The 23,005-nt window shown below is 39.2% G+C and overlaps 1 protein-coding gene across 3 annotated transcripts in view; it reads left to right on the forward strand.

Moving 5' to 3' along the window:
* B3galt1 (Beta-1,3-galactosyltransferase 1) overlaps nucleotides 1–23,005 on the forward strand; it is a 582,026-nt gene that overhangs the window by 372,686 nt on the left and 186,335 nt on the right. The window contains 1 exon segment of one of the 3 annotated variants that reach the window (NR_197780.1): nucleotides 9,604–9,841. The gene's annotated coding sequence lies outside the window, so the exon portion shown is untranslated. 3 annotated transcript variants of the gene reach the window in all.

Raw genomic sequence — 23,005 nt, forward strand, 5'->3', positions numbered from 1 at the left:
AAGGAGAGGTGACACAGAGAATAAAATATGCCAACAAGACCTCTGTTAGTATGTTCTCTCATAATCAAACAATGTTAGGCTATACATTAAAGAGACAAAAATATATCTACCTTGGTTCAGTCCTGTGTAATCTTCGCCCAGATCTCTGAATCACTGCCTGCAGTAATTCTTCAGAACTTTCTACCATAAGGAAAGCATTGCCTCCAGCTTTCATGACAAGCTTTTCGAGTATATATAGCAGCCAGACTCTGAATGTAGAGTCTGCCTGTCAAAGGGATTCATTCACACTGTATATCATCCAACCATTCATTGCCGGAAGATTCACTGAGTCTCGCATGTCTCTGACCTCTGTTCCTGTGTTTCCATGTTTACTTTTCCAGGATGCTCTTATCACCTGCTACCCAGATGTGCACCCCACTCATCTCCTACTCTCTAGGGCATTCTTCTCAACCTTACATAGTCGACCTCTTCATCTTCCACCCCACTCTACTCTGACAGAACATGTTGTAGGTTTCACCATGGCCTGAGTTGACTAGCAGTTTGCAAATGACCAGGGACAGTTCTAAACACAGTCCCGTTTTTAGTGTGTGTCTTCTACATAGTAATTCTGTGAGAGAAGTATTAATAGTGCCCTCATTTTATAGACTCTAATGAGCAGGAGGTAGATGCTTCTGAATTTAGATGACTGGAATGATCACTATGCATTTTGAAAATTAATTATTAATTCTCGCTCATTTCATCTATAATGCAGGCTGCTTGAAACACATGTTCTGTCTCCTACCTCAGTACCCAACAAACCTAAGAAATGCTTTGAAAGAATCAAAATTAGTGCGGATCCACAAATTCAACACAAGTGAAGGACTTAAACTCAAAAATTCAAAACATGACTAAGAGCTTTCCTGTAATAATTTCTCCTCTTTCCAGTTCTCACTGCCTTCTTATTAATTGATAAAACTAAGAATGCTAGATCACAATACACCAGCTTGAAGCTCCAGTGATAACAGAAATTGAAAATATTTAAAAGTAAACTCAAGTAACATGCTTATAATTACTTTGTGAATAAACTTTGCAAAGCTTATGTGATAGAGATCTACTCATTCAATATATGCATTTATACTTTAGTTATTATTTTAAGTAGGACTTTCCCCTATAAAATAACAACTTGAAAAACTGAGGCAATTTCCCAACAATGTAACCCAGGCTCACCTCAAGTTTGATATCTTTCTGCCTGAGCCTCCTGAGTGTTGGGATTGCAAATATATGCCACCACACCAGGCATGTATAAAACATCTTAAAGTGTAAGGGACAAATGTGTTTCTACTTCTATTTCCCAAAGCCATAGGTAAGTACTAAATCTAAATTACATTTCTTTCTAGTCTTTGGTTCTTATTCTCATCCACCAATTCCTTGCGTTTGTAATCTCTTCTTGCTCTTATCTTCCTGAAATCCTTCAACCTCTGAGTCTCCCTTGTACTAACTAGTCAAACCACACTGAACGAAGTCACTTTCCTTTTCTGACCTTTCTAAGGAGATTTTAATTGATTCGGTTTCTGGAAAATACTCAAGTTAATGTACTTTAAGGACAAAGGTTGCTTTTAGAATAAATACCTCAACTTTTTGATATGCATGAATGTGAATGCATATCTTGTCAGTTCTGTAGTGGCCACTGGCCTATATTTCTTTTTAAGTTTCCTGTTCTGATCGAATGCAATATATGATGCTGGTCACTAAAATTCATCAACATAAGTTCTCATAAATCAATGTCTAAACACCTTTTGTTTCTCCTCTGTTCTTTGGTGAAACCTTGGGGCTTGGCGTTCATTTAAAAGCTGATTGACTTCTTTTCTCACTCTGGAATTCGTTGCAATTACACGCCTTTGAATTAGTTCCATGGAAATATCGTTTGACATCTAACAGTTCAGGAGGCAGATCATAAGTAAATAGTCCAGAAGCAACCTGGGAGGAAAAGTGTTTGTATCATTTTACTGCTTGTAGTCTACCTTCCAGGAGCATCGGGGCTGGAACCTGGAGGCAGGAGCTAATGCAGAAGCCATGAAGGAAGGCTGGCTTTCCTCAGCCTGCATTCTTTTTCTATGTTTATAATAAACAAAATCCCTTATATACAATCTGTTTTGGTCATATTCTTTCCCTTCTCTCAACTCCTTCCACACCCTACCCATATCCTTACCTACACACCCTACTTCACACTCTCTTGCTTGCTCTCTCTCTCTCTCTCTCTCTCTCTCTCTCTCTCTCACTCTCACTCTCTTTCTCTCTCCTTCCTCCCTCTCTCCATCCTTTTTCCCCTCTTAAAAAATGTAAAACAAAAAGCAAAAGTCAAAACAAACAAGCCACAAAAATAATACTGGTGGTGATGATGATGATGATGATGATGATGATGATGATGATGATGATGATGATGATGATAGTGGTGGTGGTGGTGGTGGTGGTGGCAATGATTACGATGACAACAATGGCAAGGACAAGAAAACGAATGATAATAAATGGAACCCATTTTATGGTGGTCAATTACTCCTCAGCACGGAGCCAACCATAGAGTATAGTTGATAAACCCAGTGGCACTCCTTTGGAAAAACCTTGTTTTTCTTTTCCCAGTAGCTATCAATTACAAATGACTTCTTGGTTGGGCATGGGACTTGGTACCTTCTCTATGTTGGGATTTCACCTGGTTTGAACTTAAGCAGATCTTGTTGTGCATGCAGCCACGATCTTGTAGTTCAGAAGTGTGTCAGTGCTACTGTGGCTGGTCACATTCTTTCACTGGACTCTTCCAGAACCTCTGATTCTTACACTCTTTCTACCCCTTCTTCCAGAGAGGTTCCTGAGGCTTGCAGGGAGAGTTTGATAAAGACATCCAATACATGGCGGAATACTCAGGGCAAAGTGAAAGCACAAACAAACAGCAAACAAACAAACAAACAAACAAAGCCAATCACTGAAAACATTGTCCAGCTGTGGGCCTCACTGCTCATGACCATCTACTGAAAGAACATTCTCTGATGAAGGTTCAGAGATCCTTTGATGAATTTCTTTGGTGCCTGTTGTAGAGCCTCCTTGTTCTCTCTAAGTTCTGTGACTTTTGTACCCTGATTTTCTTTTCTTTAGCTGAGCTAAGAATCTGTCCATCTCGTTTATATTTTTCAATCTTATTTATATTCTCAAAGGATCAGCTTAGACATATTGTGTCTTTGTTTTATTTTCTTTGTTTCTATTTTATCAATTTTTGTTCTTATTATTTCTTGCCATCTACTGAATTGGGGCTTTATTTAGTCTTGATTTCTAAAATTCTTGAATTGGATCATTAAGTCATGTAATTTACTCTTTCTAATTTACTTAATGTAGACACTTAGAGATGTAAATTTTCCTTCTAGAACTGCCTTTAATATGTCCCAGAGGTTTGAGATTTTGTTTTATTGTTTCATTTTCATCTAGTTTCTTTTTTTTTGCTTTCTTCATTCAAGTAGTTACAGTTACATAATGAGTTGTTCAATATCCATGAGTTTATGTATTTAGATTTAATTTGTTTACTAATTCAAATTTTATTGCATAATGGTTGAATGGGGTACATGGAGTTACTTTAGTTTTTTTACACTTGTTAAAGTTTGTTTTATGTCCAAAGATATGCTCTATTTTCTAGAACCTTCCATGGATTGTTGAGTAGAATGTGTATTGGGGGGAGGAATAGAATTTTTTATAATATGTTAGGTATATTTGATGCAAAATTTCTTCAATTACTTTTTGTACAGATAAAGGAAATGTCGGAAATCACTTTTTTGGAATGATGTTAAGCTGTATCTTTAATTCTAAAAGCAGAATTTATTTTTTTATTTGTTTGTTTGGAAATTGGTTTACCAGAGTTTAGTGTGTGTGTGCGCTGTAATATTTTCTTGACTAGCTGATCCCTTGATTAAATAGCATACACTTTCTTGTCTCTTCTGATCAGGTTTATTTTAATGTCTATTTTATCAAATATTTGGATAGCTATTCCTTCTCTTCTTCTGATCCCATTTGCTTGCAATAGTTTTTCAGCCCTTTAACTTTAAAGTCATGCCTACATTGAAAATTAAATTGATTAGACAATTGAGGCCACCAACATTACTTTTTATTTCATCAATTATAGCTTCATTTGTTTTCTTTATAAAGCTTCTTGGCTGTGTTTATTTCTCTCTTCAGTTTAAAGTATAGCTTCCAGTATTCTTTTTAAGGTTATTTTGGTGGACATGCTTCCTTTTTCACGCTGTTTGTAACATGTAAAGTTCTTCTTTCCACTGTGGAAAGTAGTTTTGCTAGGTACAGTAATGCAGCATAGGCGTAGTCATGGTATTTAGAACTTAGACTGCATTGCTCCAGGCTCTTCTGCCTTTCAAAGCTATTGCTGAGAAAGTAACTGTTATTTTCCTGGGTTTTCCTTCTTATATAACTCATTTGGAGGACGGGGTTGAGGTTTTGTTTTTTCTCTTGTAATTTTCAGCGCTTGTTCATTGTATTACCTATTTAGTGTTTTATCTATGATGTTCTGTGGAGAATTGCTTCTCTGGTCTTGTCTAATTGTGTTTATATGGACTTCTTGTAACTATTTGTATTCGTAGTCTTTCATTAGGGGAAGTTTTCTTTTATGATCCTGTCGAAAAATCTGGTTTATGCCATTGACCTTGGATGCTTCTCACTCATCCATGCCTGAAGTCTAGTATTGGAGATTTGGTCTTTCTGTAATGCCCCATGTTTCTTCTATGTTCCTTTTTTTCTTTAATTTTTTTTCATATTCTTTGCTTCCACTGTCTAATTTCTCTACTTTACCTTCAATCTTTACACTCTTATCTTCAACTTAAACCATTCTTCTTGAATGGTTTATTCTAAATGTAAAGCTCTCTCTTTAATTTTCTAGTTGGGTTACTGAGATTTTCAATTCCATCCTCATTTCAGCCTGAGTTCTCTTTAGTATTTCTAACTCTTTTCCTGAACTCTGATGTCAAACCCTGATCTGTATTCATTTCACTCATTGTTGTAGTTCTTGACATCTTTCAGACATTTATTGCTTACCTCTTGATGTTTAATGATGTGTTTGTCCATGCCCTCTTTAAAGTCCTTAAATTCTTTGATGAAGTTTGGGATTACTCTTTGAAATTCTACCCTGATAATCATCTAGGTAACGCTCATTAGCTAACTTTTTTTTTATAGGATTGGTAGATTTAGTAGGAAATCTGCTATCTTGAACATTCATATTTTGCTTTTGTTTTGTGATGTGCTTTTTACAGTCATTTAAAAATATATAAGGCTAAGCAACTTACTTGTGCTAATATCTGCAAAGCTGTTATAATTCCTGTCGTAGGCTAACTAGAATGCATGATACATACAACAGATCCTTCAACAAGGATCCCAGGTTGACCTGAATGAAGACTGGAAGGATTGCTGAGGAAGAGAGAAAGGTGTGAGTCTCACACTGCGCAAGCTCACTGTTTAAGAGAGGTCCACAAGATAAATCATATTAACCTGTATAAATAATGTTTTGATATAAAGAAGTAGAGTTGTTGCTCTTAGTTTTCTAACAGTCTCCCAAATCAAGATTTTGCACCAAATAAAGCAAGGAACTTGAATCAGATTAGTTTGTCCCTATCTCTACTTTAATGACTCTCTGAGGTCTGGGAAACCATCTGCATTGTAACTGTATTAGTTACAATTATGTTTCTGTGATAAAATACCACCATCAAGATAACTCATAGAGGGAAGAATTTATTTGGGCTTATAGTTCCAGAGGGACAAGTGCCCATCATGACAAAGAAGCATGGCAGCAAGCATTGGGGCAAGATGCCAAGAGCTCACATCTCTTACTGCAAGCATAAAGCAAACAGAGGGAACTGAAAGTGCTGTAATCCTCTAAACTCTCAAAGCCTGACTCCAGGGACATACTTCCTCCAGTGAGATTGTACTTCCTAAAACTTCCCAAACATTGCAATCAACTGGGGACCGGGTGCCTGAGATGATGGGGTACACTTTTCATTCAAACTTCCACTGTGAGTCACGTCCTACGTTCACTGCCCCAAATGAATCCTAAGAACTCTCAGGAAGGTGAGTCCTTGGCATCCCATGATCCTCTTCAAAGGGGTGGTCTCATGGTGATCCTTTTTGAGATGGATGTTGACAGGAGTAGGCCAAGATGAGCTGTCGCTCAAACAGATCCAGGTTTCAGGGCAAATTCCAAGCTCTAACATTTTTGTGGTTTGATTCTCAGGGAGTTATTTGATATTTCTGAACCTGCGTTTATTAAATTTTAAATATGTAAAATTGTACCTCATATATTAACCATAAGGGTTTCCGAGCCTTGGCATACAGAATGGGTATGTAGCTCAGCTGTAGAGTGCTTCTCTCAAATACTCAGAGCCCTGGGTTCCGTCCCAGAACTACTTAAGGGGAAAAATGGCAAACTTGGCTTCAATGCGAATGCTTAAACAAACAATAGGCACAATTTTTCACTACCCTAAGCTCGTTTGCAGTTTCTTTCATTTGACAATAGAAGTTTCTTTCTCAATTGCACCATAATAATTGCTTTGCTTAATAAGTAGTTGGTTTTTGTAGAAATGAACGTGTTCACTAAATAACCAGTAATAGTGTTTGTTTGATGGTTTATATTAAAGTAAACACACTGGAGAAAACTTTATTAGTCACAAGTGATCGATAAAATAAGCAATAATGAAAACCAGAGAAATTTTTTAAACAAAATTTTAAACTAAAGGAGCATTTTGTGTCAGTCAGATAGTAACATGAGCTCTTAGGCAAAACAAGTTGACAGAATCTGCAGACACTTGCCACACTGTCTCAAAGACTGAACAATAATCCTGGCCCTAAACCTATGATCCAAGACCCTCAGAGATTACACACCTTCAATTAATTCTCCTCAGTTATAAGACATGGGCTAGATAAAATCATCTACTAGGACTGACTCAATTCTGGTAATTTTACAGCTGTCTTTAGTTGGAAGAATCCTAGCCATTAATTTCTTCTTCCTGTTTAGAACCATTTTAATTGATTCACATGTGCTGATCTATTATTAGCCATTAAAATCTTCAAAGTTAATGCTAAGCCTTACATCTTCCACTCTCTATTTTAAGGTTCTGCTTAACAGGTGTAGTTGCTGTCCTTACATATAGCAGTACCCTACCTCTGTTTGTGCAAAGGTTTTTCAGAATCGAGTCTACAAGACCACAGGCAGACCCAGGTCATTTTTCCAAAGTCAAAGTGACGGCTGCTGTTAACCACTGAAAACATCTGGAAAGCCATCTGCTACCATTCACGCCAGAGCTCTCAGATCAGTCTATTTGCTGTCTGACATACACTGTCCTAAATAATTGCGCGGCTGACAGGAGCACCTTGCCTTCCTATTTTCCAGTGAAAGAACATTGCCAGAGGACAACTGATTTCACAGTAGTGGCTTTAGTCAGGACCTTGCTTCAAACCAGAAGCATCTGTACAGGAGGTCTCTGGACTTTATTTAAAACCAGAAAGTGATATTTCCAATCAGAATAAAAATTAACGAAAGTATATGTGTGTTATAAAATCATGCCTGAAAGGCTACTATGTGCAAATCATCGTGTCACTATCAGACTGATACAGATCCTACAGCTGGGGCACGTGTGGCATAGGGCAAGATTCAGGCTGAGAAGCATAACATTTCAACGCAGTGTGGTGACCAATGCAGGGAAATGGGCATTACCCCCAAACGTGATGCTGTGTCAGCACCTCAGCTTCTTTGTAGAACAGTAAAAATGTATACTCGCCTCTGCTTTTTTAATTGGGGGAAAGGGTATACTGACTTACTATGAACCACTACTGAAGTGATCTTCTTAAAGTAAGACCATATTAAGCCAGATCCATATTCCATATTAATGACTTTCTTTCTGCCTAAAATGTTGTGACAGCCATTTTGCTTGTCATCTTTCCACTTAAATGGAGTCAAGTCCTCTCATGTTCCCTTGGTGTTGATGACTCCCTTCTCCTCCTTCTTTTACTCTTGCTTTAACTTATATCATCTTTGTAACTTATTTAGGCAATCACATTGTTTCTGTCACTATTCTTGGCTACTTATGATCACTTGTTCTGTTATCACCTGATATTTTAAGTACAAAATATGATCCAATAAAATAAACTTTTATAAATAATAAGCAAAATATTGACCTTCTAAATAAGATATAAAATTATCAAATAAGCTGTCAACCTAAATTCTAAATATTATTTTATTTCTTTGAGTCTTGATATACTTCATTCTACAACTGAAACTATTATATTAAAAATGTTTCAGTTTGCATTATGGTATATAAATGTCCTGCCTCCCTCTCTAGTTAGCAGAGCACGCCCAAAGCACTTATCCCTCATCCTGCATTATTGCTTCAGATTCTACCATAGCTTTGCTTATCAAAGCAAAGGTTCTCTAATGCAAGTGAGTACAAGAATAATTTCATGGGCTACACAAAATGAAATTCTCAAGGCTAGGGCTGTAGTTCAATTGTAAGTACTTATCGAGTGGACTTGTAGTCCTGGGATTGATCCCTAAGCAGTAGTGCTATGCATGTGTGTGTGTGCACGCGCGCACACACACACACACACACACACACACACACACACACACACACAAGCACCTCCACTCACACACAGCAGGTTCTCAAATCAAAGCTTCCTGGAAGTCTCATGCTGATCAGTAGTTCTAGGATCCACAGCACAGCCAAGCTGAGGTTCTTTGGTTCCTGGAGACTCCTTCTACCTTCTTCCTGTCTCCCCACATTGCATCTATGTCCCTGGCATCTAGCAATTACCTTAGGAAATGAACAGCTCCCTGTAATTATTCTTAAATAAAGGAAGCACTGCTCAACAATATTGTGTCTGGCTTGATAAACCTAGAAACTCGTGACATTTTAACAACTACCTTCAATGAATGCACCAGTTGTATTAAGAATGAGCAAAAAAGAAAAGAAAAGAAAAAGAAAAAGAAAACAGTGTGACATGAAAAGCATTCAGTTTTACTTCTGATTAACATTCATTTCCATTGCTCCAGTGAGGAAAAAAATCTAATTTATGACTATTATGATTATTGTGAAGATGGTTCATAAACATGTAGATATCTAGGAAAACAATCCGCTTGGTTTTAATTTCAGGGCTGTTAATTTACAGAGGTGCAGATTCTCTGCGAGCTTTTGGTAGTTAGAGCATGACAGTGTTGTGCCCATTCACAAGAGCATATCGCAACTGCCAGACGTAGTGCTTATTTCCTGGCTTTCCTTAAAATGGCATGGAGGCTTTGGCACCAAAGACCCTCCAAGGAAGGTGTAGGATGAGCACAGTGAATGTGTACCTGGCTTTTTCAAATAAAAAAACAAAAAAAAAACCAAAAAAAAAAAACCTGTTTCTATCCAGTTTCACCAAGTAGAATCTCGCAGTCCCCTTTCTGGGTACTGGATTTATTACTAGTTGAGAGTCCAGATAAAAACATTTCCAAAATGACTCAGTTACTGAGGTCCTGTGTGTGATACCTGGAAGGAGGATGGGTTCAAATGAGCTAGAAGAACCAGATGTCTTTTCTCTGCCTTGCTCCAGTGGCTGTGAGCACTGATGCTCCCACATTGACTCCGTGCCTCTCCCCAGAGGATGGATACAAGGACACATCCATCAAACATGGTGATGCATGCATGCGGCCCCAAAACCCGATGTGCCGAAGCAGGGAGTCAGAAGTTTGAGACCAGTATGGACTTCATAAGCAAGTTATAGGCTAACTTTACTGTATAGCAAGACCTTGTCTCACAAAAATTTAAAATAAAGTGAAATTATACCATGCATTTATCAGTTCGTCTCTCCATTTGACAATGAGTTCTTGAATAGAGAAAAGCTGTAATTTTTCACATTTACTTCTAAGGTCTACAGAACGACTTGCAACACAATACACATGAGAAAAGCAATTTGCCAAGGGAGTCAACAGCTGTTCTATCTTCCCCAATTTAATTGCCTCTCAGCCTAGGCTTGCAAGATCTTTTACATGAAGACTATGCAGTGTTAGTTCTTAATCACATTCAGACTGCCATGGACTTCCCCCTTTCAAATAACCTGGCAGTCTGTCCGTCTGTATTTCTCAAATACGCATCATAGTTCTCAAAGTAGCCCAATCGTTCTCCGAGTTAGATTGAAAGCAAACAGCGAAATAGCAGTGTAAACCTTTAAAGGTGTTTCCCAGCACTTCTAAGAGAGCTGCTTGCTAGACAAAGTTTAGACAAGACCTGCAGTTTGACTTGAGCGCTTTGAAGGTCTGATAAACAGATGCGATGACCATGTGTGCTGGCTAGTTTCATGTCAACTTGACACAAGCTAAAGTCATCCGGGAGGAAGGAAATGAACCTCAGTTCAGAAAATACTTCAGAAGACCAGCTTGTAGGCAAACCTGTAGAGCATTTTTCGTAATTAGTTATTATTCAGGAAGGAGGGCCAAGACCATTGTGGTTGATGCCATCCCTGGGCCAGTCATTTATCCTGGGTTCTAAAAGAAAGCAGGCTGAGTAAGTCTTGGGGAGCAAGCCACTGAGCAGCACCCCTCTGTGGCCTCTGCCTCAGCTCTCCACCTCCAGGTTCCTGCCCTCCTTGAATTCCTGTCCTCATTGCTCTTGATAATAAAGGGTTATCTGGGCCTGTAAGTACAATAAACCTTTTCCTCCCCACATTGCTTGGGCCGCAGTGTTTCATTACAGCAGTAGTAACCCTAAGACACTCTGGGATAGGATATGCTTGACACATTTATGAATTAGAAACAGGCTAAGGAAGGTAAAGAGGAGAGAGTGGTGCACAAAGATGAAATGGGAGCCTTATGGATCATGGTAAATAGCTTGGGTTTTAACTCAGGCATGACAGCACAGCTTTGTAAATCCAGCTCCCTGGGAGGGTGAGGAAGGATTGCAAACCCAGTTAAAGTCCAGCCTACACAACATATCAAGACCTATTATTATAAAAAATAAACAATAATAATAATAACAATAATAATTTTAATAAATAGTGAGAAAGAATTCTTTCTTGCCAGTAGTGGCCTCTGTGATATCTCTGATTGTTCTCACTACATAGCTCAGACTAGTCTTGAGCTGGTGATGTCCCTGTTTCAGCCTCCTTCATGCCAGGATTGTAAGTTTACAGGAGCCACTGACCTGATTCCAAACTGCTGCTCCTTAAGCTCTGTTTCCTAAGGGGCTAAGTGGGAAAGCCAGAAAGACATCTCTCAGGAAATATCAAATAAACTAAGGGCACTCGCCGTCTTGTTTGCTTCCTTACATTTGTTAAATATTTTATTCCCCCAGCCTCGATTAGATGGAAAGGTCAATTTTAATTTATTTATTATTGGTTTGCTTTTCTGAAGACTGAAATAAGATCTGGATTGATTTGCAATGAGCAGTGACTGTCACTCTGTGGATCCTGAAACTTAGAGTCGAAGACTATGCAAATTTTCCCTGCCTTGATTGGTTAATTATGATTAGTATTCTGTTTTGGGAAAAGCTGGAATAGAGATTAGATAGTACATTAGAGTTTGTGGACAGCTGATTTTTTTAATAAAGAGTTTCAAATTTCATGGAAAATTGAGTTTGCTGATAAAAACAATTCTTATATATCACTGCAGTATCTCCACACGAATGAATATCCAGGGTTATTTACTGGACATTGCAATTTTATATGTAATTAGGATCAGACCTAATAGTTTGGTCTAAGAAAAATCTCATCCATTTTAATGAATATTTTTGATAAGGAATGAGGCATGGTTTTAGACTGCATTCAGTAGTATTTAAGTGTTTACATATGTTTTTGCATGAACAGATGTCAGAAGAGTATGTTTATACTTACCATGCTTTCCCATCCCATATTAAAGCTATTATATTTAAAGTTCAAAATAAGTTATCAAGAAGTTAAGAGTTATCAAACAAAGTGACATCGCTACTTACTTAAAGACATTTGTTTCTATTTTCCGTCGCCCTCTAAGCCAGTCAAGTTTATGTTGGCAGTATTTTATCAACCTGGAGTGTGAAAAATCATCATGGCGGTCGGTCCTACTCTGTGCTGATTTCAAGGTGCCATATACTTGCATACGTATGCACATAGGGAACTCCTAGAGTGGAAGGCCCCCAGACAGAGCCGACCCAGTTTGTGCTTTAGGTTCTTACTTGCTGTGTTCCCATGGAACCCTGCCTCCTCCCCAGATTCTCAATACTCCAGAGTGGAAGTCAGCTAGCTTTTTGTCATCTCCCAGCAAAGTGGCACAGGCAGAAACAGAGGGGCTGAGGAAGAAATGGAAGGCAGGGAGGGTAGGAGGGAGGGAGGGAGGGAGGGAGGGAGGGAGGGAGGGAGGGAGGGAGGGAGAAAAATAGAGAGAGGGAGAGACCTAATCAAGGGAACAGTGTTTCAATTTACTAGTGTGAGTGTGCTAACGTTTATAAAAAGGACTCAGTGCCAATCCAGACATCTTAGAGTTTACAATGAAAAATAAAAATATTTTCTTGAGAGTCAGTAGGACAAATACCTATACAGATGTAAGACACTCTCTTTGGCAAGTGTTATTTAAAAAAAAAAAAAGGCTTGATTTACCGGAATGATGGGTGTGTACTTCACAGCCAGTGAGTCTCTTGCAATTATTCTCCTAGAAAGAACAAACCCAAGACTTATCATATAAATACTACTTTAAACAAAAATTACAGAGCATTTCAAATTGCTTAAGTCACATTTCTATTTAATACCGAGCATATTTAAATGAAGATGAGCTAAAAGGTTTGGTAGCTATGGCAACGTGATGTGAAAATATACCATGTCATTCAAGTCTATTAGAAAAAAAAAGAAATTATCATTCCAAAGGTTTTTGTTTTACTTTGAATTCTGACTGCAGAGGAGGAAAAATAGAAAGGAGAAGAGACTTGAAGGATATGGAATATATTTAATATTTATTAGGAAAATACTGACTTGAAAATAATGTGAACTAGATTCTGAATCAATTTACCTAAAACCAAAATTGATGCTAAGATAAAGCACATGAGAAAGAAACAGAAAACAGATTGCTGCTTTACAGAATGTGTTAAATTTAATTCTCTTAAGAGTCTAGAAATAGGAGTATCAAAATGTCTTTTTCATTTAAATGGGTTACTCTTGAAGCACTTAATTTAGGATTATTGATCCACGAAACAAAATTCCTAAACCACAATTTTATATAACCAAGTTAGATGTTGGGAATTTTAGTCTATTACTTAAGACACACAGAGTCAAAAATGGAAATCATCCAAATTATGCTCATTAAAATCTAAGCTAACATTTTGAGACCTATTTGTAACTTATTGCTATGCAAGCAATCCGTACCTTGCCATATATTTTTCTTATAAAAATAGAAAAACACTATGTATACATACTTGACTATGGATTAAGAGTTTAAGAGCCTCAATTTGATCACAGGCACTTGATCTTAGCTTCATCTCCCAGACCCATTTCCAAAGATGTGTTCTGTGATCCATCAAAGCCTAAATTCCCTATGTGAAGCAAACAGACAAATACAAGGCATCAAAATCCCAATAGCAAACCGTGTGTTTAGACAAAGGAATATACCATACTACTGGGAAGGGTACTCGGTGTGCCCTGGCCTGAGTAATGTTAGCATTAGACCCAGTATAATGAAAAATGTGATTATAGCAGCCTTATTCAGAATAGCCAGAAGCTGGAAACAACCCAGATGTCCCTCAATAGAAGGACAGATACAGAAAATGTGGTACATTTTCCACAATGGAGCATACACAGGTATTAAAAACAATGACTTCATAAAATTCGCAGGCAAATGGATGGAACTAGAAAATATCATCCTGAGTAACCCAGTCACAAAAGAACACACATGTATGTACTCACTGATAAGTGAATCTTAGCCCAAAAGTTAAGAATACCCACAATACAACCCACAGATCATGTGAAGTTTATGAGAAGGAAGACCAAAATGTGGATATTTCAATCCTACTTAGAAGGAGGAACAAAATAATCACAGGAGGCAGAGGGAGTGTAGAACATGAGAGGAAGAGAAAAGGGAGGGGAAAGGGGGAGAGGAGATCAGGTATGGGAAGGGACAGAAGTACAGAGGGTAAGGAAATAGAATAGAAATATGTAGCAATGGGGTTGAGGAACTCAAGGTAGCCACCAGAAATTCCCAAACAAGAGGGTCCTAAGACCCAACACTAATGACATTAGCCAAACTACACAACAAAGGGAGATCTAACCTGCAAGGACCACCTACAGTAGGTAGGGACTGCCCCCAGTTGAGGGATGGGGCCACCCACCCATCTGAAAAATTTTAACCCAGTATTAAAAAAAAAAACACGGAGACAAAAAATGAGGCTTAGACTGAAGAAAAGGCCAACTAGAGACCGAACCACCTAGGGATCATTCCCTTCTGCAGACACCAAACCCTGATACTACTGCTGATGACAAGAAACATTTGATGACAGGAGTCTGCTATGGCTGTCCCATAAGAGGCTCTGCCAGCACCTGACTAATACAGGTGCAGATCCTAACAGCCAACCATTGAACTGAGCCCAGGGACCCCAGTGAAAAAACTAAGGGAAGGACTGAAGGAGCTGAAGGGGATTGAGACCCCATAGGAAGGACAATATCAACTGACCAGACCCCCAGAGCTCCCAGGAACTAAACCACCAAGCAAACAGCATACATGGAAGGATTCATGGCTCAAGCTGCATACGTAGCAAAGGATGGTCTTATCTGACATCAATGGGAGGCCCTCGGTCCTGTGGAGGCTTGAGGTCCCAGGTGGGAGTGGATGAGGTAGTGAACAAGCACGCTCATAGAGGAAAGGGGGAAGGAGAGGGCCTGGGGGGTTTGGGGAAGGGAAACTGGGAAAGGAGACAACATTTGAAATGTTAACTCAAATAAATCAGTAGCCTTTCTCTACACAAAAGAGAAACAAGCTGAGAAAGAAATTAGGGAAACGACACCCTTCATAATAGTCCCAAATAATGTAAAATACCTTGGTGTGACTTTAACCAAGCAAGTAAAAGATCTGTATGATAAGAACTTCAAGCCTCTGAAGAAAGAAATTGAAGACCTCAGAAGATGGAAAGATCTCCCATGCTCATGGATTGGCAGGATTAATATAGTAAAAAATGGCCATTTTACCAAAAGCGATCTACAGATTCAATGCAATCCCCATCAAATTGATGGGGATTTGCAAATTCATCTGGAATAACAAAAAACCCAGGATAGCTAAAGCTATCCTCAACAATAAAAGGACTTCAGGGGGAATCACTATCCCTGAACTCAAGCAGTATTACAGAGCAATAGTGATAAAAACTGCATGGTATTGGTACAGAGACAGACAGATAGACCAATGGAACAGAATTGAAGACCCAGAAATGAACCCACACACCTATGGGCACTTGATTTTTGACAAAGGAGCCAAAACCATCCAATGGAAAAAAGATAGCATTTTCAGCAAATGGTGCTGGTTCAACTGGAGGTCAACATGAAGAAGAAGGCAGATTGATCCATGCTTATCACCCTGTACAAAGCTTAAGTCCAAGTGGATCAAGGACCTCCACATCAAACCAGATACACTCAAACTAATAGAAGAAAAAGTGGGGATGAACCTCAAACACATGGGCACTGGAGAAAATTTCCTGAACAAAACACCAATGGCGTATGCTCTAAGATCAAGAATCGACAAATGGGATCTCGTAAAAATGCAAAGCTTCTGTAAGGCAAAGGACACTGTGGTTAGGACAAAGCGACAACCAACAGATTGGGAAAAGATCTTTATCAATCTTACAACTGATAGAGGGCTTATATCCAAAATATACAAAGAACTCAAGGAGTTAGAACGCAGGGAGACAAATAACCTTATTAAAAATGGGGTTCAGAGCTAAACAGAATTCACAGCTGAGGAATGTCGAATGGCTGAGAAACACCTAAAGAAATGTTCAACATCTTTAGTCATAAGGGAAATGCAAATCAAAACAACCCTGAGATTTCACCTCACACCAGTGAGAATGGCTAAGATCAAAAACTCAGGTGACAACAGATGCTGGCGAGGATGTGGAGAAAGAGGTTCCTCCATTGTTGGTGGGATTGCAGACTGGTACAACCATTCTGGAAATCAGTCTGGAGGTTCCTCAGAAAATTGGACATTGAACTACCTGAGGATCCAGCTATACCTCTCTTGGGCATATACCCAAAAGATGCCCCAACATATAACAAAGACACATGCTCCACTATGTTCATAGCAAGCAGCCTTATTTATAATAGCCAGAAGCTGGAAAGAACCCAGATGCCCTTCAACAGAAGAATGGATACAGAAAATGTGGTACATCTACACAATGGAATATTACTCAGCTATCAAAAACAATGACTTTATGAAATTCATAGGCAAATGGTTGGAACTGGAAAATATCATCCTGAGTGAGGTAACCCAATCGCAGAAAAATACACATGGTATGCACTCATTGATAAGTGGCTATTAACCCAAATGCTTGAATTACCCTAGATACACAGAACACATGAAACTCAAGAAGGATGACCAAAATTCGAATTCTTCACTCCTTCTTTAAAAGGGGAACAAAAGTACCCTTGGCAGGGAATAGGGAGGCAAAGTTTAGAACAGAGGCAGAAGGAACACCCATTCAGAGCCTGCCCCACATGTGGCCCATACATATATACAGCCACCCAATTAGACAAGATGGATGAAGCAAAGAAGTGCAGGCGCACAGGAACCGGATGTAGATCTCTCCTGAGGGACACAGCCAGAATACAGCAAATACAGAGGCGAATGCCAGCAGCAAACCACTGAACTGAGAACGGGACCCCCGTTGAAGGAATCTTAGAAAGGACTGAAAGAGCTTGAAGGGGTTTGAGACCCCATATGAACAACAATGCCAACCAACCAGAGCTTCCAGGAACTAAGCCACTACCCAAAGACTATACACGGACTGACCCTGGGCTCCAACCTCATAGGTAGCAATGAATAGCCTAGTAAGAGCACTAGTGGAAGGGGGAGCCCTTGGTCCTGCCAAGACTGAACCCCTAGTGATCGTGATTGTGGGGGGGAGGGTGGTAGTCGGGGGAGGATGGGGAGGGGAACACCCACATAAAAGGGGAGGGGGAGTGGTTAGGGGGATGTTGGCCTGGAAACCAGAAGGGGAATAACAATCGAAATGTAAATAAGAAATAGTCAAGTTAATAAAGATGGGAAAAAATAGGTTTAAACTGAAGAAAACAAACAGACAAATGACAAGAAAAAATGAAAAAATAAAATAAACCCAAAAATAAATAAATAAAATAACCAATTAAAAAAAGTGTCAGAGAGTTTGGCAGGCAACGAGGGTAAGACAGCTGCAGTAAAGAGGATCCCACATCAGTTATCAACAATGACATAGAAAGTACAAAGAAATACAGAACAAAAGTTTTGTAGCTAAAGATAAATGTAGTTAAAGATAAATTGTAAACCACAAATAGGCAAAAGAATGGAGGTGACAGAGTGGAGAAATTGATCAACTTAAAGGTGGAATAATAGAAATTTCTCAATCTGAACATAAAAGAAACTGGATGGAAAAACCAGAGAAAGAAAACAGAAGAAAGGAAGTTGGGAGAGAAGGGGGAGAGAAAGAAGAGGGAAGGAGGGGAAGTGGGAGAGAAGGGAGGGGGCGAGGAGAGGAGGAGGGAGGGGAGAGGGAGAGGGAGAGGGAGGGTGAGCACTCAGGAGGAGCAGGTAGAACACTTCATCAGTTGTGGAAGGAGAGAAAAGGTAAATAGGCCTTAGAATATATTAGAAAAATATGGCTGAAATTTCCCCAGAATTGACCAAAAAGCTACAAAGCCATAAATTGACAAACGCAGAACAAAATATTAAATAAGATAAACCCAACCACAGTTCCACAGGAGATTTTCTCGTCACAACTCCCATGTGGAAACACAAAAAGATTATGGGAAATAACAAGAGAAAAATTTGGGAAAATGATTTGAATGATATAGGAGTTTTCTTCTAAAGCCACAGAGAAGTAAACACGATTTACCCCTTCATTGAAAAATCCCTTCCCTTTTGGTTCCTTACTAGGTACACAACTTTGATGGTAATTCTAAATTAAACACACATATTGAAAGATTAAATGCAAGCATCCACGGAAGGGGAAACATTTAATGTTTGTCTTTCTGAGTCTGGGTTACCTCTCTGACAAGGACCAAACACATTTTTAATTAACTTTCTAAAACTGTAGTGTGTGTGTGTGTGTGTGTGTGTGTGTGTGTGTGTGTGTGTGTACCTGTGTGTGTGTGTGTGTGTGACATGCACACACAAGCACACATTGAATGAAGAGAATATTGAAACATCCTCACATGAAGAAAAATTAAAAGTTGTTTTCATCAGCAGATATGCCCTAAAAGAATTGCTCTAGTAGTTTTTCCCAATAGATAACAAATGTTTGAGCATCAGCAAATAAGAGAGAACATTGCCATAGGTCTATATTCTATATCTAGAATATAATACGCTTCCCTTGATGTATTGAATCCCCAACAAGGGTTTGGCTGATTACTTTGGGGGAGTCACAGGAAGGACTGGAGATCAGCCTGACGTGTGTGTGTGTGTGTGTGTGTGTGTGTGTGTGTGTGTGTGTGTGTGTGTGTGTCTTCCCAGCAGCTCTAGAGGCTCAGAAGCAGAGAGGCTGGGGTAGAACTCCGAGGGAGAAATCAGTACCTAGACCAGGACATCTGCAGAGAAAATGTGAGGAATGTTTGTTTTCTGGACATTTTGATGGTGCTATAAAGAGGACTGATCACATGAGAAGACATTGGTAAAAGAGGTTTCATGGAGCACAGGAATTTTAGTTTTAACAACTAGAAACTAAGCGCTTGGACACACCAAGGTGGAGATAGACTCTGGTGGGGCAGAAATGGAGAGAAATGCATGAGTTTAGTAATAAGACACTGAGAAATAATAGCTGGAATGTTTTACATCGTCTTATTATCTTCATCTTATGAATGGATCCACAGAGTTACATTTTTAATTTTTTTTATTGGATATTGTTTATTTATATTTCAAATGTTATCCCCTTTCCTGGTTTCCCATCCATAAGCCCCCTATCCAATCCCCTCCCCCTTCTTCTACAAGCGTATTCCCCTTCCCCAACCGCTCCCTTCCTGCCCCCTCAACATTTCCCTACACTGGGGGATTTAGCCTTGGCAGGACCAAAGGCTTCTCCTCCCATTAATGCCCAACAAGGCCATCCTCTGCTACTTATGCAGCTGGAGTCATGAGTCTGTCCGTGTGTAGTCTTTGGGTAGTGGTTTAGTCCCTGGGAGCGCTGGTTGGTTTGTATTTTTCTTATGGGGTTACAAGTTACATTTGTGTATTTACATATTAATGCCAGCCTCAAACGTGGTATAATTTGGGATATACATACCATCTTTCAATACCAGAGAAGATAGTGATTTAGAGGTCTAGAAATCATATTTAAAATTTTAAAAAATTAATTATTTTAAAATATAAGCATTAATTCCCATTAGAGAAATGTTGGGTACCATCAAGGTTTAAATATCATTACCACAACCTTACAGGTGTAGTGCCGTGCTGGCCTTTGCTGTGGTCCATTGGCATCACAGCTGGATAGAACTTCTGATCTGATTGCTTTCTTCCTTTGGACGCTTGAATGTTATCTTCCGGTGCCATGGAAGCTAGTTCTCTTTGAGAAGACTTTGAAGTCAGTTCAGCTCAGGGATTTCTGGACCTTGTTTCTGAAATGCATGGCATTTTAGCAACAGAAACCAGGGCCGGTATGACCATTGATTGTAGAGGAGAACCTATGATGGTCACTTGCTAAACCAGCCTAAACTCTACCTTCATTTTAATCATTTGAGATAAATGCAGTCTTCAGTTTTCATCCAGGAAACTTCTTTAATGGATCAGCATTACAGAAAAAAGCAACCAATCAGAATGCAGAGCTGTGGAGCCCAGCTCCAGTAGCTATTGCTGCAAAACAACTCCTTCACCAAAGCCTCAGGTCACATTGCAGGCCAAGAAGCAGAAAGACTGTCAGAGCCAGAAAGTCAGGGAGCTTGCTGTGAGAATGTGACTCCTACTAATGTCAGAAGCTGAACCCAGATAGTGACACTGACGTGACATCCCGAACATGAGCTGAATAAGGGCAACAGCCACAGACATGCTCAAGTGAACCGGGGAAAGGCCACGAGGCCTCAACCATACACAAAGGACTACAGGCGATGTAGAATATAGACACTGAGAGACAATCTTATTAGGGAAGAGTATACCAACTGGGATCCAATATCCAACAGTCAGCACTGAAAAAAATACATCCAGGTAATATTACACAGACTGAGCAAATTGCATTTAGTAATGTATATGTACATGATATACATATAATAACAATGACAAAGTGGCTATGAAGTTGTAGGTGAGCAAGAAGGGTTCTATATGAGGGCTTGGAGGGTGTAAAGGAAAGGGAGAAATGAGATTATATCCAACATAAATATGTAGTAAAAAATTACAAATATAACTAAAATATATAAAAAAATCAAAACTAAACAAAAACAGCTATAAAATATGGGTGAAAAGCATAATCAATTTTCAAGGGAAGTACTCAAAACTATTTACAATAGATTTAAAACTGCCTACAAAGTAAACATTGTTTTAAAATCAGTAAATAGTACAGGAAAAGTGGCCAGTAATATTTGTTTCCATAAAGCTAAATCTTACAAACAGAGGCTATCGTTGATGAATTCTGAGTACATTGTTAAGAAAATTTCCTCGATTTTACAAAAATACCTTGCTCGGTCTTAAAGGGTTAAGTGATGAGGGAGGACACTGGGTAAATCAACCCTGCTTTTACTCTCTCTCTTTATTATTGGATAATTCATACTTATTAGTGTCTTTGAAAATCACATGGTAACAAGGTTTGGCTATTACGCAGGAGCTCCAATGATTTTTGAATGAAAACCTGAAATTCATGTTTCAGGGAGTATTCTCCCAATTCATCTTCCTTTTGCCCGGATGCTAACGGATGGAAGTTTTGTCTTCAGAGTCACTGAACTAAACAGGAATAGGGCAGCAGAGAAGCCCTGACCACTGACTCCTCCTTTAGGTTACTTGCATACAGAAGAGTGCTATCTAGCAGACACACCTTCTCCATGTGAAATTTCAATGCATTTAAAACTGTGCCTGAATCATAAGATATAAATGATTAAATTCATAGTTTTGCTTTTATTCTCATTTAGTTAAGTTCTTTAGTCATAAAATGACAAGGTTGATAACGTGAAAGGTAAGAGAAGTGTATTTTAGAGGCGAGGCCTGCTTTTAATAGTAAGAGGAAGGATAATTTTGCAGGCGTTACCATGAAGAAAGCCTTCTCCCAGCAGAATTAACATTTAAAGTTGGGAATAGAAAGGTAATAAAATTCATACTTGTAGTCACGAATAAAGGGCTGAAGATGTAACTCAGTAATAGAGGCCTCACCTGGTGATTCATTCCTGCCTGTCATCCCGACATGTGAGAGGCCGATGCAGGACTGAAGAGTTCAAGACCAGCCTTGAGCCACACGGTGAGTTCCAAGCCAGCCTGGGCTACAGACTGATTCCTAGTCTCAAAGACAACAAAGACAGCCAAAGAGAAGCACATGCAGCAGAAAGTATCAGCATTCTGGTTCTTCAAAATGGTGTGAAATATTACAATATTGGATAAGGAAGTAAAATGCTTTTTTTTTTAATTGAGTAAGTTTTTATTTACATTTCAAATGTTATCCCCTTTCCCGGTTTCCTATCCATAAACCTCCCATCCCATCCTCCATCCCCCTTCTCCTATGAGGGTGTTCCCCCACCCCACCTTACCCACCCCTTCCCACCTCCCCACAATGACATTCCCCTACACTGGAGATCCAGCCTTGGCAGGACCAAGAGCTTCTCCTCCAACTGGCCATCCTCTGCTCCATTTGCAGCTGGAGCCATGGGTCTGTCCATGTCTTTGGGTGGTGGTTTAATCCCTGGGAGCTCTGGCTGGTTGGTATTGTTGTTGTTATGGGGTTGCAAGCCCCTACTGTTTTTAGGTAGTTATACGTTTTTAAATCTGAAGTTTTTATAAGTAGTTACAAATTATTTTCCTATTTTCTCCTGCTGCCCCTCCTCCTCCTCCACTCCTCTTCCCTTTTTCTCTCCCCTTCCCCCTCTCCTTTTCCCACTTCTGCTTCCTCTGAGATAACCAGGCTTGCCTTTATGTGTACTTGGGTGTAGCCTTTATGTCAGTAAACCACAGGGTAACTTTACTCTTTGGAGTAATGGGAAGGGACTTTGCTGTGCACTGCTGAGTGTCCCCTGGCAGTTGCTGCCTTTGTTATATTTGCCTTCCTCTGGCACTAAAAGGAACAGCCTGTGGTCCCTGGGTAACCACTTTGTCTTCACCATGATAGGGAACTCAAATAGGACTACAGAGTCTCCTAAGTCCTTCCTTTTTAATACTGAAGACTAATATCAAATACGTAAAGATGAATTTAGTACGAGAAAAAAATTAAAATGACCATGAATGCCATTTCATCACCCAGAATTCAGTAGAAGCTACAGTGGGTCAGATGTTTACTTCATTCCCTGCCAGGACCTGAGCATTTGGATTTTGTCCACTGTGTAAAAGTTTAATTTCTATTTAGTAACTAAAAAAAAAGAGAGAGAGAAAAAAAAAGAAATAGTGTGCAATTTGCTGTATTCCAAAATATTTAATTCTGCTGAGGAACACAGGGATAGGATGAATATGCCAGGAATTTATACTGACTAATTTACTTTTTTATAATGCATGAAAATTTGTGGGCTGTGTTAGGTAAAGGTAATGAACAAATAAGGAGCTTTTGAAACAAGAGGAACTTTTGTATGTCCTTTTTAGATGCATCAGTCATAGTTCTCCAGAAACAGACCAAATGTGACAGATGTGGAGATCTACTAGGTGTAGATGTGA

The sequence above is a fragment of the Rattus norvegicus genome, chromosome 3, assembly GCF_021556685.1.
Source record: "Rattus norvegicus strain SHRSP/BbbUtx chromosome 3, alternate assembly SHRSP_T2T, whole genome shotgun sequence".
NCBI lineage: Eukaryota > Metazoa > Chordata > Mammalia > Rodentia > Muridae > Rattus > Rattus norvegicus.